Below are 14,923 nucleotides of genomic sequence, written 5' to 3' on the forward strand. Positions count from 1 at the left end.
GATCTAGCATGCTATATAAAGCTCAGCTAAAGAGCTCTGGTCAAAAGTAGTGCACTAGCCTACATGGGGAATAGGGTGCCATTTGGAAAACAGACATTACAGTTAAGGCATTACATGTAGACTATACCAGGACCTCCTGCTAATACTAGTAGCCACACTAGTAGCAAGCTTCACAGAGCCTGATAGCTGATGATGTCTATCCGTCTGTCTGTTGCTTTGACAGAGGAAACCATGTAAAAAGTTAAGAGAAACCCAAGGAAACCAACCAGCCATTCACATCCGGCCATGACAGACCCACCTCCTCTCTCCCTGACTGCACACACACACACGCATACACGTGTGCACACACACGCTCGCACAGGCACAAACTGCCAGGTGTATAGTTAGGTCTAGGTAGGGAGGTGTGGAGGAGGACCGGGCTCTCACTAGTGATAGGGGAGCTGGGCAGTAGTGGAGCAGGTTGAGAGCTTCAAGTTCCTCGGGGTCCACATCACTAAGGATCTATAGTGGTCCAAACACACCTACACGGTCGTGAAGAGGTCACGACAACGCTTCTTCCCCCAAAGGAGGCTGAAAAAATTTGGCATGGGCCCTCAGCTCCTCAAAAAGTTATACAGCTACACCATTGAGAGCATCTTGACTGGCTGCATTACTGCTTGGTATGGCAACTTCTTGGGATCCGACTAAAAGGCGCTACAGAGGGTAGTGCGGAGCTCCCTGCCATCCAGGATTCTCTATACCAGGCGGTGTCAGAGGAAGGCCCTGAAACTTGTCAAAGACTCCAGCCACCCAAGTCATAGACTGCTATCTCTGCTACCTTCTCTCTGCTACCGCACGGCAAGGGGTACCGATGAACAACTCTGGAACCAACACGAGTCTGAACAGATTATACCCCCAAGCCATAAGACTACTAGACAGTTAGTTAACTAGATAACCAAATAGCTAGCCGGACTATCTGCATTGACCCTTTTGGCACTAACTTTTCTTTGTCATCACATACTCTGCTGCTACTGTTTACTATCAGTTACTTTATTCCTACATATCTACCTAAATTACATGGTACCCCTGCACATCCACTCTGTACTGGTACCCCTTGTATAGCCAAGTTATCATTACTCAATATGTATGTATTATTACTTTTGTTATTAAGTGTTTTACTTTTCTATTATTTCTCTATTTTCTTTCTCTCTGTATTATTGGGAAGGGCTCGTAAGTAAACACTTCACCTTTAGTCCACAAGTCCACAAGTGACTAGGCATCAGGATAGATAATAATAAGGTATTTGAGGTAGGTATGTACACGAAGGCAGGGTAAAGTGACTAGGCATCAGGATAGATAATAATAAGGTATTTGAGGTAGGTATGTACACGAAGGCAGGGTAAAGTGACTAGGCATCAGGATAGATAATAATAAGGTATTTGAGGTAGGTATGTACATGAAGGCAGGGTAAAGTGACTAGGCATCAGGATAGATAATAATAAGGTATTTGAGGTAGGTATGTACACGAAGGCAGGGAAAGTGACTAGGCATCAGGATAGATAATAATAAGGTATTTGAGGTAGGTATGTACACGAAGGCAGGGTAAAGTGACAAGACATCAGGATAGATAATAATAAGAGTAAAATAAAGAACAGAGCAGCAGCAGCAAATGATGAGTGTAAAAGTGTGTGTGCATGTAATGTGTATGTATGTGTGTTTATGTTGTGTCGGTCTGTGAGCGTGTTATGTATGTGTGTATGTAGTGTATATGAATGTTTGGTGGTTTTGTGAGGGAGTGTCAATGTAGTGTGTGTGTGAGTGAGTGTGTCTATGGTTTGTATATATAGTCTAGCAAGTGTGTGTGGGGTAAGTTCAAGATAGAATCAGTGCAGATAGTTTGGGTACCCTTTACTGACTATTTAGCAGTCTTATGGCTTGGGGGTAGAAGCTGTCTCGGAGCCTGTTGGTCCGAGAGCCGATGCTCTGGAACCGTTTGCAGGACGGTAGCAGAGTGAACATTCTATGGCTTCGGTGGCTGGAGTCTTTGGCCATTTTTCGGCCCTTGACTGTGAAATTAGACTGTGAGTGAGCTCAGGGCAAACTGGAAAACATTGGATACATCGCACATGGCGCCCTAGTAAAGAATAGTACACTACATAGGAAATAGATTGGCTTTTGGGGTGCACATATACTTCAGGAACTAGGGAGTGTATGGTATTCTCTAGGATACAGGAAAGAGAGCAAGTGTTCCAGATCTTATCCACTCAGCAAGAAGGTAAACCAAAACAACAACAAAAACAACAACCACAATGACAGAGGACAACTCTGAGGGGAGGTAAATATTGTGTGGAGACTGAGAGAGACAGATATATAGGGGGAAACTCTGTACCCAGACCCAATCACCTAAGTGAGTCAATATGTTTAATGCAACCGGGCCCAGGGCCCCTTATTCATTAGCCCACTGTTAACCCATAGTGTGTTTCTTTCAGACAAAGACGACACACACAGTAGACATACAGCTTTCTCCTAACAGCCTCATCAATACAGCCTCCGCTGACACACACGCATACACATCCACCATCAACACAGCCTCCCCTGACACACCCTCTGCTCACATCACCTCTGAAAAGGACATTTAGCTGACATAACCTCCAATTCAATACCACACATGTACACACACACACACAAGCGCACACACTGCACCGAGCAGACACACACTCACAATTGCACGTGCACACACACATATAATATACTCGGCACACACGCCCTGCAACATAAACCCATATTAGGCCATGTCTTTCGATCATCAATCTTCTCCAAAACAACAAACCTTTCCAGTGTTCTTTATACTAACGTACCCCCCCCCCCCCCCCCCCCCCCACACACACACACACACACTCCCAGGGGCCTCTTTGTAGAGTACAGTACCCCTCACCCACCTGTCTGGCCCTGATTAATGTCCTCAAAGACAAGATCTTCATCCCAAATGGCACCCTATTCCCTATGTGGTGCACTACTTTTGACCAGAGCCCATGCAAAAGCAGTGCACTATATACAGTGGCAAGAAAAGGTATGTGAACCCTTTGGAAATACCTGGATTTCTGCATGAATTGGTCATAAAATTTGATCGGATCTTCATCTACCTCACAACAATAGACAAACACAGTCTGCTTAAACTAATAACACACAAACAATTATACGTGTTCATGTCTTTATTGAAAACACTGTGTAAACATTCACAGTACAGGGTGGAAAAAGTATGTGAATCCTTGGATTTAATAACTGGTTGACCCTCCTTTGGCAGCAATAACGTCAACCAAACGTTTTCTGTAGTTGCGAATCAGACCTGCACAACGGTCAGGAGGAATTTTGGACCATTCCTCTTTACAAAACTGTTTCAGTTCAGCAATATTCTTGGGATGTCTGGTGTGAACAGCTCTCTTGAGGTCATGCCACAGCATCTCAATCGGGTTGAGGCCAGGACTCTGACTGGGCCACTCCAGAAGGCGTATTTTCTTCTGTTTGAAGCCATTCTGTTGTTGATTTATTTTTGTGTTTTGGGTCGTTGTCCTGTTGCATCACCCAACTTCTGTTGAGTTTCAATTGGTGGACAAATAGCCTAACATTCTCCTGCAAAATGTCTTAATAACTCGGGAATTTATTTTTCCGTTGATGATAGCAAGCTGTCCAGGCCCTGAGGCAGTAAATCAGCCCCAAACCATGACGCTCACTCCACCATACTTTACAGTTGGGATGAAGTTTTGATGTTGGTGTGCTGTGCCTTTTTTTCTCCACACATAGTGTTGTGTGTTCCTTCCAAACAACTCAACTATAGTTTCATCTGTCCACAGAATATTTTGCCGGTAGCGCTGTGGAACATCCAGGTGCACTTTTGCAAACTTCAGACGTGCAGCAATGTTTTTATTGGACAGCAGTGCCTTCTTCCGTGGTGTCCTCCCTTGAACACCTTTCTTGTTTAGTGTTTTACGTATCGTAGACTCGTATTAGAGCTGACACTCTAATATTCTTCTTAACCTCATTGAGCCTTCTGCACTGTGCTCTTGCAGTCATCTTTGCAGGACGGCCACTCCTAGGGAGAGTAGCAACAGTGCTTTCTCCATTTATAGACAACTTGTCTTACCATGGACTGATGAACATCAAGTCTTTTAGAGATACCTTTGTAACCCTTTTCAGCTTCATGCAAGTCAACAATTCTTAATCTTAGGTCTTCTGAGATCTCTTTTGTTTGAGGCATGGTTCACATCAGGCAATGCTTCTTGTGAATAGCAAACTCAAATTGTGTGTGTGTATTTTATAGGGCACGACAGCATCAACCTTTTGCGTGTAGGGGGCAGTATTTTTGTACCCATTTGAAACTGCCTATTTCTCAGCCCCGCATATAATTGTCAGATTAGGATAGAAAACACTCTAAAGTTTCCAAAACTGTAAAAATATTGTCTGTGAGTATAACAGAACTGATATTGCAGGCAAAAGCCTGAGGAAAATCCAAGCAGGGGGGCCTCTTATTTTGAAACATCTCTGTTCCTATGCAAGCCTATCCTCCATTTAAAGGGATATCAACCAGATTCATTTTTCTATGGCTTCCCTAAGGTGTCAACAGTCTTTAGACATAGTTTCAGGCTTTTATTTTAAAAAATGAGCGTGAAGGATCACATTGCGTAAGTGGATAGGTGGGGGCTCTCAGAGTGAGTTTTATGCGCAACTGTGTAAAGCCGCCATTGTTCCTCCCGCTGTTATTGAAAAACCTACACACTCGGTTGATATATTATCGAATACATATTTTCAAAACAACATGAGGATTGATGATAAAAAACGTTTGACATGTTTCTGTGGACATTATGGATATTATTTGGAATATACGTCTGCATTGTCGTGACCGCTCTTTCCTGTGGATTTCTGAACATAACGTGACAAACAAACGTCGGTATTTTGGGTATAAAAATAATCTTAATGGAACAAAAGGAACATTTGGTGTGTAACTGGGAGTCTCGTGAGTGAAAACATCCGAAGATCATCAAAGGTAAATGATTAATTTGATTGCTTTTCTGATTTTCGTGACCAAGCTTCCTGATGCTAAGTGTACATGATGCTATGCTATGCTATCGATAAACTTACACAAAGGCTTGGATTGCTTTCGCTGTAAAGCATAATTTCAAAATCTGAGACGACAGATGGATTAACAAAAGGCTAAACTGTGTTTTGCAATATTGCACTTGTGATTTCATGAATATTAATATTTTTTAGTAATATTATTTGACTGTTGCGCTATGCTATTCAGCGGTTGCTGACAAAAATGATCCCGCTAACGGGATGGGTAGCGCCAAGAAATTAACAAACATCTCCAATCTTGTCTCATTGATTGGACTCCAGGTTTGCTGACTCCTGACGCCAATTAGCTTTTGGAGAAGTCATTAGCCTAGGTGTTCACATACATTTTCCAACATACACTGTGAATGTTTAAATTATGCATTCAATATAGACAAGAAAAATACAATAATTTTTGTGTTATTAGTTTAAGCACTATGTTTGTCTATTGTTGTGACAGACGAAGATCAGATCAAATTTGATGACCAATTTATGCAGAAATCCAGGTAATTCCAAAGGGTTCACATAATTTTTCTTGCCACTGTAGGGAATTGGGTGCCATTTCGGACACAACAGAAAGCGGCTGGGCTGAGGCAAAGGTGCCTGCTGCTGGGAGGTCTCTCTCTCTCCCTCCACCCACCCACCTCTCTCTCTCTCCCTTTGTCTCTCTCTCCCCCTCTCCTTCAGTTTCCCTCCCTCCACCAGTTTCCCTCCCTCCACCAGTATCCCTCCCTCCACCAGTTTTCCTCCCTTCACCAGTTTCCCTCCCTCTACCAGTCTCCCTCCACCAGTTTCCCTCCCTCCACCAGTTTCCCTGCCTTCATCAGTTTCCCTCCCTCCACCATTTTCCCTCCCTCCGCTCATAACTCAGCAGATAGCAGCACCAAAACCACCATAGCTGCTGTTAGCACTAGCAAATGATCCCTCATTACGCTACATCACAGCTCCTCTGTACTGTCAACTCCCCAGCCATCCCACTCTAACACTGAGTCCTTGCCTCTCCTTATTACTGGTATTATGGTTTTGGATAATGTTAGTGAACCCTGTTAGTGAAGACAGATATCACAATAGAAACTACTGTATTTCAATGACCACCACCAGGAAGACATAATGCCCAGAGGGGCTAAGAGCCTAGGCGTAGCTAGTGAGATTTCGAATGATTTCATAACTTCCTGGAATGGAGTGCCTCACTAACTCAATATTCTTTGCAGAGGCTTCCATGATAAAGAGCATGGGAGGATTTGCAAATGAGCTGATGAAAACAAGGAGAGAGTTTCCCACCAGCCGAGTGTGAAAAAAAGAGAGTTCCCCATTCTCAGTATTGCCTGTGAATGGACTCTTTTTTCTGCCTCACACTTTAACTTCTTGGTGACAGGGGGGCAGTATTGAGTAGCTTGGATGAATAAGGTTCCCAGAGTAAACTGCCTGCTACTCTGTCCCAGATGCTAATATATGCATATTATTAGTAGTATTGGATAGAAAACACTCTGAAGTTTCTAAAACTGTTTGAATTATGTCTGTGAGTATAACATAACTCATATGGCAGGCAAAAAACTCTGAGACAAATCCAACCAGGAAGTGGGAAATCTGAGGTTTGTAGTTTAATTTAAGTGATTGCCTATCCAATATGCTGTGTCTATGGGGCCAGATTGCACTTCCCAAGGCTTCCAGCAGATGTCAACAGTCTTTAGAAAGTTGTTTGAGGCTTCTATTGTGGAAGGGTGTCGAATAAGAGCTGTTTCAACAAGTGGACTGGGCTGAGGCCAATCAGTTGTTTACTGCGCGGTCATGTTGGCGCGCCGTTCCTTCTTTTTCCTCTGTAATGAATACGCTATTGTCTGGTTGGAATATTATTGAAGATTTATTATAAAAAAGACCCTAACGATTGATTGTAAACATCGTTTGACATGTTTCTACAAAGTGTAATGGAACTCTTTTGACTTTTCGTCTGGATTTTGCGCTCGCGCATTGTGCCTTTGGAATAGTGAACTAAACGCACAAACAAAACAGAGGTATTTGGACATAAATATGGACGTAATCGAACAAAACAAACATTTCTAGTGGAAGAGGGAGTCCTGGGAGTGCATTCCAACGAAGATCAGCAAAGGTAAGTGAAGATTTATAATGCTATTTATGACTTTTGTTGCCTCCACAATTTGGCGGGTAACTGTATGGCTTGCTTTTGTGGCTGAATGCTGTTCTCAGATTGTTGAATATTGTGCTTTTGCCATAAAGCTTTTTTTAAATCTGACACAGCGGTTGCATTAAGAACAAGTTTATCTTTAATTCTATGTAAAACATGCATCTTTCATCAAAGTTTATGATGGTTATTTATGTTATTTGATGTGGCTCTGCAATTTCTCCAGATGTTTTGGAGGCATTTATGAACTGAGGTTTTTGGATATAAATATGAACTTGATCGAACAAAACATACATGTATTGTATAACATTGAGTCCTGGGAGTGTCATCTGATGAAGATCGTCAAAGGTTAGTGATTCATTTTATCTATATTTCTGCTTTTTGTGACACCTCTCTTTGGTTGGAAAATGGCTGAATACTTTCTGTGACTAGTTGCTGACCTAACATAATGATATGTTCTGCTTTCGCCGAAAAGCCTTTTTGAAATCGGACACTGTGGTTGGATTAACGAGAAGTGTATCTTTAAAATGGTGTAAAATACTTGTATTGTTGGGGATTTTTAATTATGAGATTTATGTTGTTTTGCATTTGGCGCCGTGCAATTTCACTGGCTGTTGGCGAGGTGGGACGCTAGCGTCCCGAACGATCCCAGAGAGGTTAAAGGTAGGAGGGAGGCCAGTCAATTACAATTACAATTAACTAGGGACGCGTCCAAAATGGCGCCCTATTCCCTATCTTGTGCACTACTTTTGACTAGGGGCCAATATATTCCCACTATAAAGGGAATAAAGTGCCATTTTGGACATAGGGGCCTTCTTGGGCCTTATTTCACTCTAAATCCAGCACACAATAGCTTAGCCTAAGCCATCACAAGACCCAATAACGCACCTATAGGCTATTGCTGGTATTCAGATGACTGAATGAAGCTAGTTTTTTAAAATCCTTTATTTAACTAAGCAAGTCAGTTCAGAACAAAATCTTATTTACAAATGACAGCCTAGGAACACTGGGTTAACTACCTTGTTCGGGGGCAGATTGACAGATTTTTACCTTGTCAACTCAGGGATTTGATCTAGCAACCTTTCAGTTACTGGCCCAACACTCTAACCACTAGGCTACATGCAGCCCCAGCTAATGCATGAGAGAGAGAGAGAAGAAAAACATGTTATTTCTGGAATGAAATTTCTCAAACAATGACTTGGTGGCCTCTGGAAGAAAGCCTGTAAGAAATCAGTCCAACCTACTCTCAAATCATTCCAACTGTACTAACTCAAAATTAAGATAAGCCTATAGTTTGACATTATAAAAAGCCTACCTAGGCCTATACTGTTCTGGTAACAGCGAAAAACATTGATCACAGCCTAGCTGACGGGACATTAGAACTAGGCCTACAACTGGATGAGATCTCTTTCAGAGGGTTGAGAATTAGCCTATGTTTATAATCATAGCCCCCGTCCCCACAGGAGACCTTTTGCCTTCTGGTAGTCTGTCATTGTAAATAAGAATTTGTTTTTAACTGACTTGCCTAGTTCAATAAAGGTTCATAAAAAATATGATAATAAAAATTCACTAGGAACTAAACGGAAACCAAAACAGGGAAGGACTACTATCTGAACGTGTCCAATAAGGAACCATTGTTTTCGTTTTTCTGTTGCAGAACATATTGTTACAGTGTGCACTGATGAATATGACACTGCAGTTCCGTATTTTGTATCACTTGAGAATTTAGGATTGTTAACATGGATATAAATGTTCCTGTAAACCTAATACACAATAATAACCTTATTAGCCTATTTCATCTGAATAATTAAGCCATCTCTCACAAACAAGCTGGACAGTAATAATATAAGTGTTATCTGGCTAGTGGCTACATCATTTCATTTCAACACAAAATACTCACAATAAGGAACAAGTGCTTAAAGGAAAACTTCACCCAAAAACTATATTTTGGTATATGTTTCATTAGTCCATTGTTGATATAGTCTCAAAATGTTTTGCATGTCAGCAATCAAGTTTTCAAGATGGGTACCTTTCAAAATACAGAAATATTGCCGGAATTATGCATTTTGCATCATATGTGGTATTTTGAAAGCTATATACCTTGAAAACTTGATTTCTGACATGCAAAACATTTCGGGACTGTATCAATAATGGGCTAATGAAACAAACACCAAAGGATAGTTTTTTGGCATGGAGTTTTCCTTTAAGCCTTGCCACACATTAATTCATGTAAATTCACCGACCATTTCAAATCCCACCGTACCTTCGCCGCTATGCAATCTGGTTTCCGAGCTGGTCACGGGTGTACCTCAGCCACGCTCAAGGTCCTAAACGATATCATAACCGCCATCAATAAAAGACAGTACTGTGCAAATGTCTTCATCAACCTGGCCAAGGCTTTCGACTCTGTCAATCACCGCATTCTGATTGGCGGACTCATTAGCCTTGGTTTCTCAAATGACTGCCTCGCCTGGTTCACCAACTACTTCTCAGATAGAGTTCAGTGTGTCAAATCGGAGTGCCTGTTGTCCGGAACTCTAGCAGTCTGTATGACGGTGCCACAGGGTTCAATTCTCAGGCTGACTCGTTTCTCTGTATATATCAATGATGTTGCTCTTGCTGCTGGTGATTCTCTGATCCACCACTACGCTGACGACCATTCTGTGTACATCTGGCCCTTCTTTGGACAATGTGTTAACAAACCTCCAAACGAGTTTCAATGCCATACAACACTTCTTCCGTGGCCTCCAACTGCTCTTAAATGCTAGTAAAACTAAATGCATGCTCTTCAACCGGGCGCTGCCCGCACCCGCCCGCCCATCTAGCATCAGTACTCTGGACGGTTCTGACTTGTTAACAACTACAAATACCTAGGTGTCTGGATAGACTGTAAATTCTCCGTCCAGACTCACATTAAGTATCTCCAATCCTAATTTTAATTTAGAATCGGCTTCCTATTTCGCAACAAAGCCTCCTTCACTCATGCTGCCAAACATACCCTCTTAAAATGAACTATCCTACCGTTCCTTGACTTCGTCGATGTCATTTACAAAATAGCTTCCAACAGAATATCAGTCTGTCCCTGATGTTTTTCCTGGAGAGAAGTGGCTTCTTTGCTGCCCTGCTTGACACCAGGATATCCTCCAAAAGTTTTCGCCTCACTGTGCGTGCAGATGCACTCACACCTGCCTGTAGCCAGTCCTGAGCAAGCTCTGTACTGGTGGTGCCCCGATCCCGCAGCTGAATCAAGTTTAGGAGAAGGTCCTGGCACTTGCTGGACTTTCTTGGGCGCCCTGAAGCCTTCTTCACAACAATTGAACCTCTCTACTTGATGATCCGATAAATGGTTGATTTAGGGGCAATCTTACTGGCAGCAATATCCTTGCATGTGAAGCACTTTTTGTGCAAAGAAATGATGACAGCACGTATTTCCCTGCAGGTAACCATGGATGACAGAGGAAGAACAATGATTCCAAGCACCACCCTCATTTTGAAGCTTCCAGTCTGTTATTCGAACTCAATCAGCATGACAGAGTGATCTCCAGCCTTGTCCTCATCAACACTCACACCTGTGTTAACGAGAGAATCACTGACATGATGTCAGCTGGTCCTTTTGTGGCAGGGCTGAAATGCAGTGGAAATGTTTTTGGGGGATTCAGTTGATTTGCATGGCAAAGAGGGACTTTGCAATTAATTGCAAATCATCTGATCACTCTTCATAACATACTACTTTGCTTTATCTTGGCCGTTGTAAATGAGAACTTGTTCTCAACTGGCCTACCTGGTTAAATAAAGGTGAAATAAAAAATATAAAAAATTAAATGTAAATCAAATCAAAGTTTATTTGTCACGTGCGCCGAATACAACAGGTGTAGTAGACCTTACAGTGAAATGCTTACTTACAGGCTCTAACCAATAGTGCAAAAAAGGTATTAGGTGAACAGTAGGTAAGTAAAGAAATAAAACAACAGTAAAAAGACAGTGAAAAATAACAGTATAGAGAGGCTATATACAGTAGCGAGGCTATAAAAGTAGCGAGAGGAGCCACGCAAAGCCCAGGGGAAAAGAGACATTTCCCACCTTCCTAAACACACACATACACACACACACACACACACATTAGCCACAGCAGCCCCTCCCCCAGTCTAGATTCACCTCCCCTTTACCATAAAAGTAGAGAGGTGGGGTTTGTTATTCCTCAGCACAATTTCATTAAAGGGACACATACACAAGCACACATACATACATACACACATACTATATATACACACCCTCAGGGTCTAGGATAAGGGGAAAGTGAAATTTGATGTCTCCGGTCACAGGTCAATCAACACTGTTAGGGCTACTGTGGCAAATCACTGCCATTGAAAGTGTGAATTAGCCCCTTTTATAATCAACTGGGCCAATTTAGATTTAGCCAGCTGCCAGTTGCAGCTACATCAAAGTCAAAGCAGAATGGCTTTAATTTAAATACTCAAAACACACTGTTAAATAATTTATATCTAGACACCACTATCAGAAACAATTTGTCATTGAGGGTGTGACTTTACAAGTGGATTTAGCTCGTCTTTAATCAGGTGCAATTAGTCCCAAATGGCACCCTTATTCCCTATTCCATAGAGTACTTTTCACCAGAACCCTATTGGCCCTGGTCAAAAGCAGTGCACTACATAGGGAATACTATGGTGCCATTTGGGACATAGACAGTGAGTCTAAGTGAAATCCTAAGCTGCTACAGGGCCAGTGCGGAGAAGGCTGTGTTTATACTGTGAAGTATGTTAACACGGGCCCACATTCCTCTATTCCCAAATTGTAGTGTTAAAATTACAGCCTCGGCAGAGAGACGTGACAAAAGCAGCACGCTTAGGGAAGGCCAGCACCTGTTTAACCCAGCCAGTACACACACACACCGTCCTCCTTGCTGCCCCGATTTTTACAGCTGCATGGGGCATCATATCAGGACTGAGCCTCAAATGGCACCATATCCCGACATAGTGCACTATATACGGAATAAGGTGTCATTTGGGACACCATTTGGGATGCATCCCAAACCTTCACCTGTCAAGACAGTGCACTGAGCAGCCTTGGTTCTAATAAACTGTACCTTAGCAGGAGGTCTTGCTCACACACCACACATACACACCAATGTGCTTGCATACTAGTCTCTCCAACAGCTGGTAGAATAAGTCCCAAAATCTGAAGTAGGCTATGATACCATAATTGGCTACAAGATGGAAATAGCAGCTTAACTACAAGATTCAACTACCCGAGAAGAAACAGCATCAAGGTAATGGAAACAACCTCCCATGTACGGGGGAGAGACACCACGTGACACCCTGCCTGCTCTAACATCTTTTGATTTGCTACCGGGAGGGAGAGCTTCATGAAAGAACACTGTTATTTTCCATTATCACGCATCAATAACGTAAGAATATCACATCAGTCCAATATGTAATTAATAATTGAAAATGTAGGCCTAACGCAAATTATTAATATGAAGCGGGACAATGTTTATTTTTCAAACAATAAAAAATGACAGAATGACAAAAATAACACTGAAGGATTTAAAACATAAGGTGTAGGCTAAAATAAAACACCATGAAGACTTGCACCTCAACCCTATGGCCCGCGGTCAACCGTCAAAATGACTATTGCCCGTTATAGAATAACACTAAGCATGCCTTGCTATCATAAATGATACGTGATCGAACAGACTGGACTTATATTAAAACAATAAAAATGACACAGTAATATAGAAACGACATAGTTCGAGGCACCTTTATAGGTGTTGCATCACCTTGCATACCTGGCCGTCTCATAACATAAAAAGCAGCAGCCCCGCCTTTACTGCAGTAACGGTACACACCGCCATTCCATTCCATCGACCCACTCGGAAATTGCATAACCATATAATTGAAAACAATAGATGGAAAACATTTAGGTGTGTGCTGTCTGTTTCACAATATTGCTATCTATTACAGGAAATAACGGAGTCATTCGCATTCGCAACCACCTTGTGTACTGCTTTCCTTTTCCTTCACAACCTATTCTTCCCTTGCCTGCACGGTGACACACACAGGGCGGTAGGCTACACTAGAGTAGATTATACATCACTTGTTTCGACAAAAGAAAAAGAACGGAACAAAAACCATCATAATCAAACATCAACAAATTGGACATCATCATGCATGTTTATGAGTGAAAAATCCCGCGAGAACAAAACCAACAGTGAGAAACCAAGAATCTACTGACGCTGATATGCACGGATAAACTAAACAACCATAATGTTTTTCTACCTGCACAAGTTGCCATTTTCTGCAGCGTATATTGGAGTCTTTTCCCTCGTCTGCTCTAGAATGAAGATAGGTTTAAAATAAACAAATATTTCCCCCAATCTGTGCCAATAATACCGTAAAGATAAATGCCGCAGGTAGGGTTTTATAGGAGGACATTTGCGAGCCCCGTTTTCACTGTTCAGGTGAACATGTTGATGGCTCCTGCCTGCGCACGGACGCTGCCTGGGCGGCACGGCGCTCAGCTCTGTGTCACATCTTGTGTCGTCAGCGGCCACAGGAAAAGGTGCTTTCCTGTTTCCAGCCCTCATCTCACTACTCGAATAACGGTACTACCTATAATATTTGATTGGCCGGTAGGTAGAGTGAAAGTGAGGAGGATAGGTAGAACACAGGTAAGATACCCTCCAATGAGAGGGAGCTACTCTTTTCTGATCAAATCTAAAGTGGAATCCAAGCTACAATAATTTGCTGACAAACTTCATCAAATCAAGTGAATGATTAGGCTACATCGAAAAGATCAATTGCCGTTGTATGCTATTGTAGGTATAATGTTGTTAATTTAGCAAACTGAGTATCATTAGCCTGTTTATGCTCGTGTAGCAATTGAACTATTCAATAAATAAACAAATTCGTGCAGTGTATTATGTTCTGTTACCTTTCATTCACGTGAAGTTTGGGTCGTTAGACAGAATGTCCAGGCTGCGCTGTTGCTGCTACATAACTCGATTCCTTATATAGACTGCAGCAGTTGCTCATACACATAGGAAGGCTATGGGCTGTGTGACGCCCATTTATTTAATGCATTGCTTACACCACCCAGCATAACAGGTAAGTACTAGCCTAGGCAAAATAGCAGCTTCTCTTCCACAAATTAAAATCAACATCAAGCTATTCAAGAAGCGAAATTTGAGGACTAAAATGTAAAGTAAAACGGATCGGTTAAGACCAAAACAAAGTTATGCTACCTAAAAAGGAGACCACGAGAAGCCTGAGTGTCATGTATTCAAATCGAAATGAACAAAAGTGGACTAATACGACAAAATACTTTGTACAAGACAGATCTCCTTCCTTAACAAACCCCTCGACAACAATGCATCAAGCAGTGTTGCGTGCAGATAATAGAAGGGGTTGCTGCCCAAATCACAACACAAGCCCGATTAAATGTATTTTATTTATCTATTAATATAGGCCTAATGCAAGTCCAGAATGACATGCAACTAGTGAGTCTACAAAGTCAAATGGAAGAATATACGATGCATTCAAAACACTCTGCTACCTGTAGCAAAACACGACAAACTAGCTATTACCATTATCTCGTAATTTTTCAGTAAAATTACAGGTGGCTGAGTTTAACTGAACTGAGTGTCTGGGACAGCAAGTTAGCAAGCTGCTAGCCTGTTAG

The 14,923-nt window shown here is 42.0% G+C and overlaps 1 protein-coding gene across 4 annotated transcripts in view; it reads right to left on the minus strand.

The window, feature by feature from the left end:
* The window catches only part of LOC139376359 (zinc finger E-box-binding homeobox 1-like), a 92,777-nt gene that overhangs the window by 77,265 nt on the left and 589 nt on the right, over positions 1-14,923 (minus strand). The gene's annotated exons all lie outside the window — the stretch shown is intronic.

This window comes from Oncorhynchus clarkii, chromosome 20 (assembly GCF_045791955.1).
Source record: "Oncorhynchus clarkii lewisi isolate Uvic-CL-2024 chromosome 20, UVic_Ocla_1.0, whole genome shotgun sequence".
Classification (NCBI taxonomy): domain Eukaryota; kingdom Metazoa; phylum Chordata; class Actinopteri; order Salmoniformes; family Salmonidae; genus Oncorhynchus; species Oncorhynchus clarkii.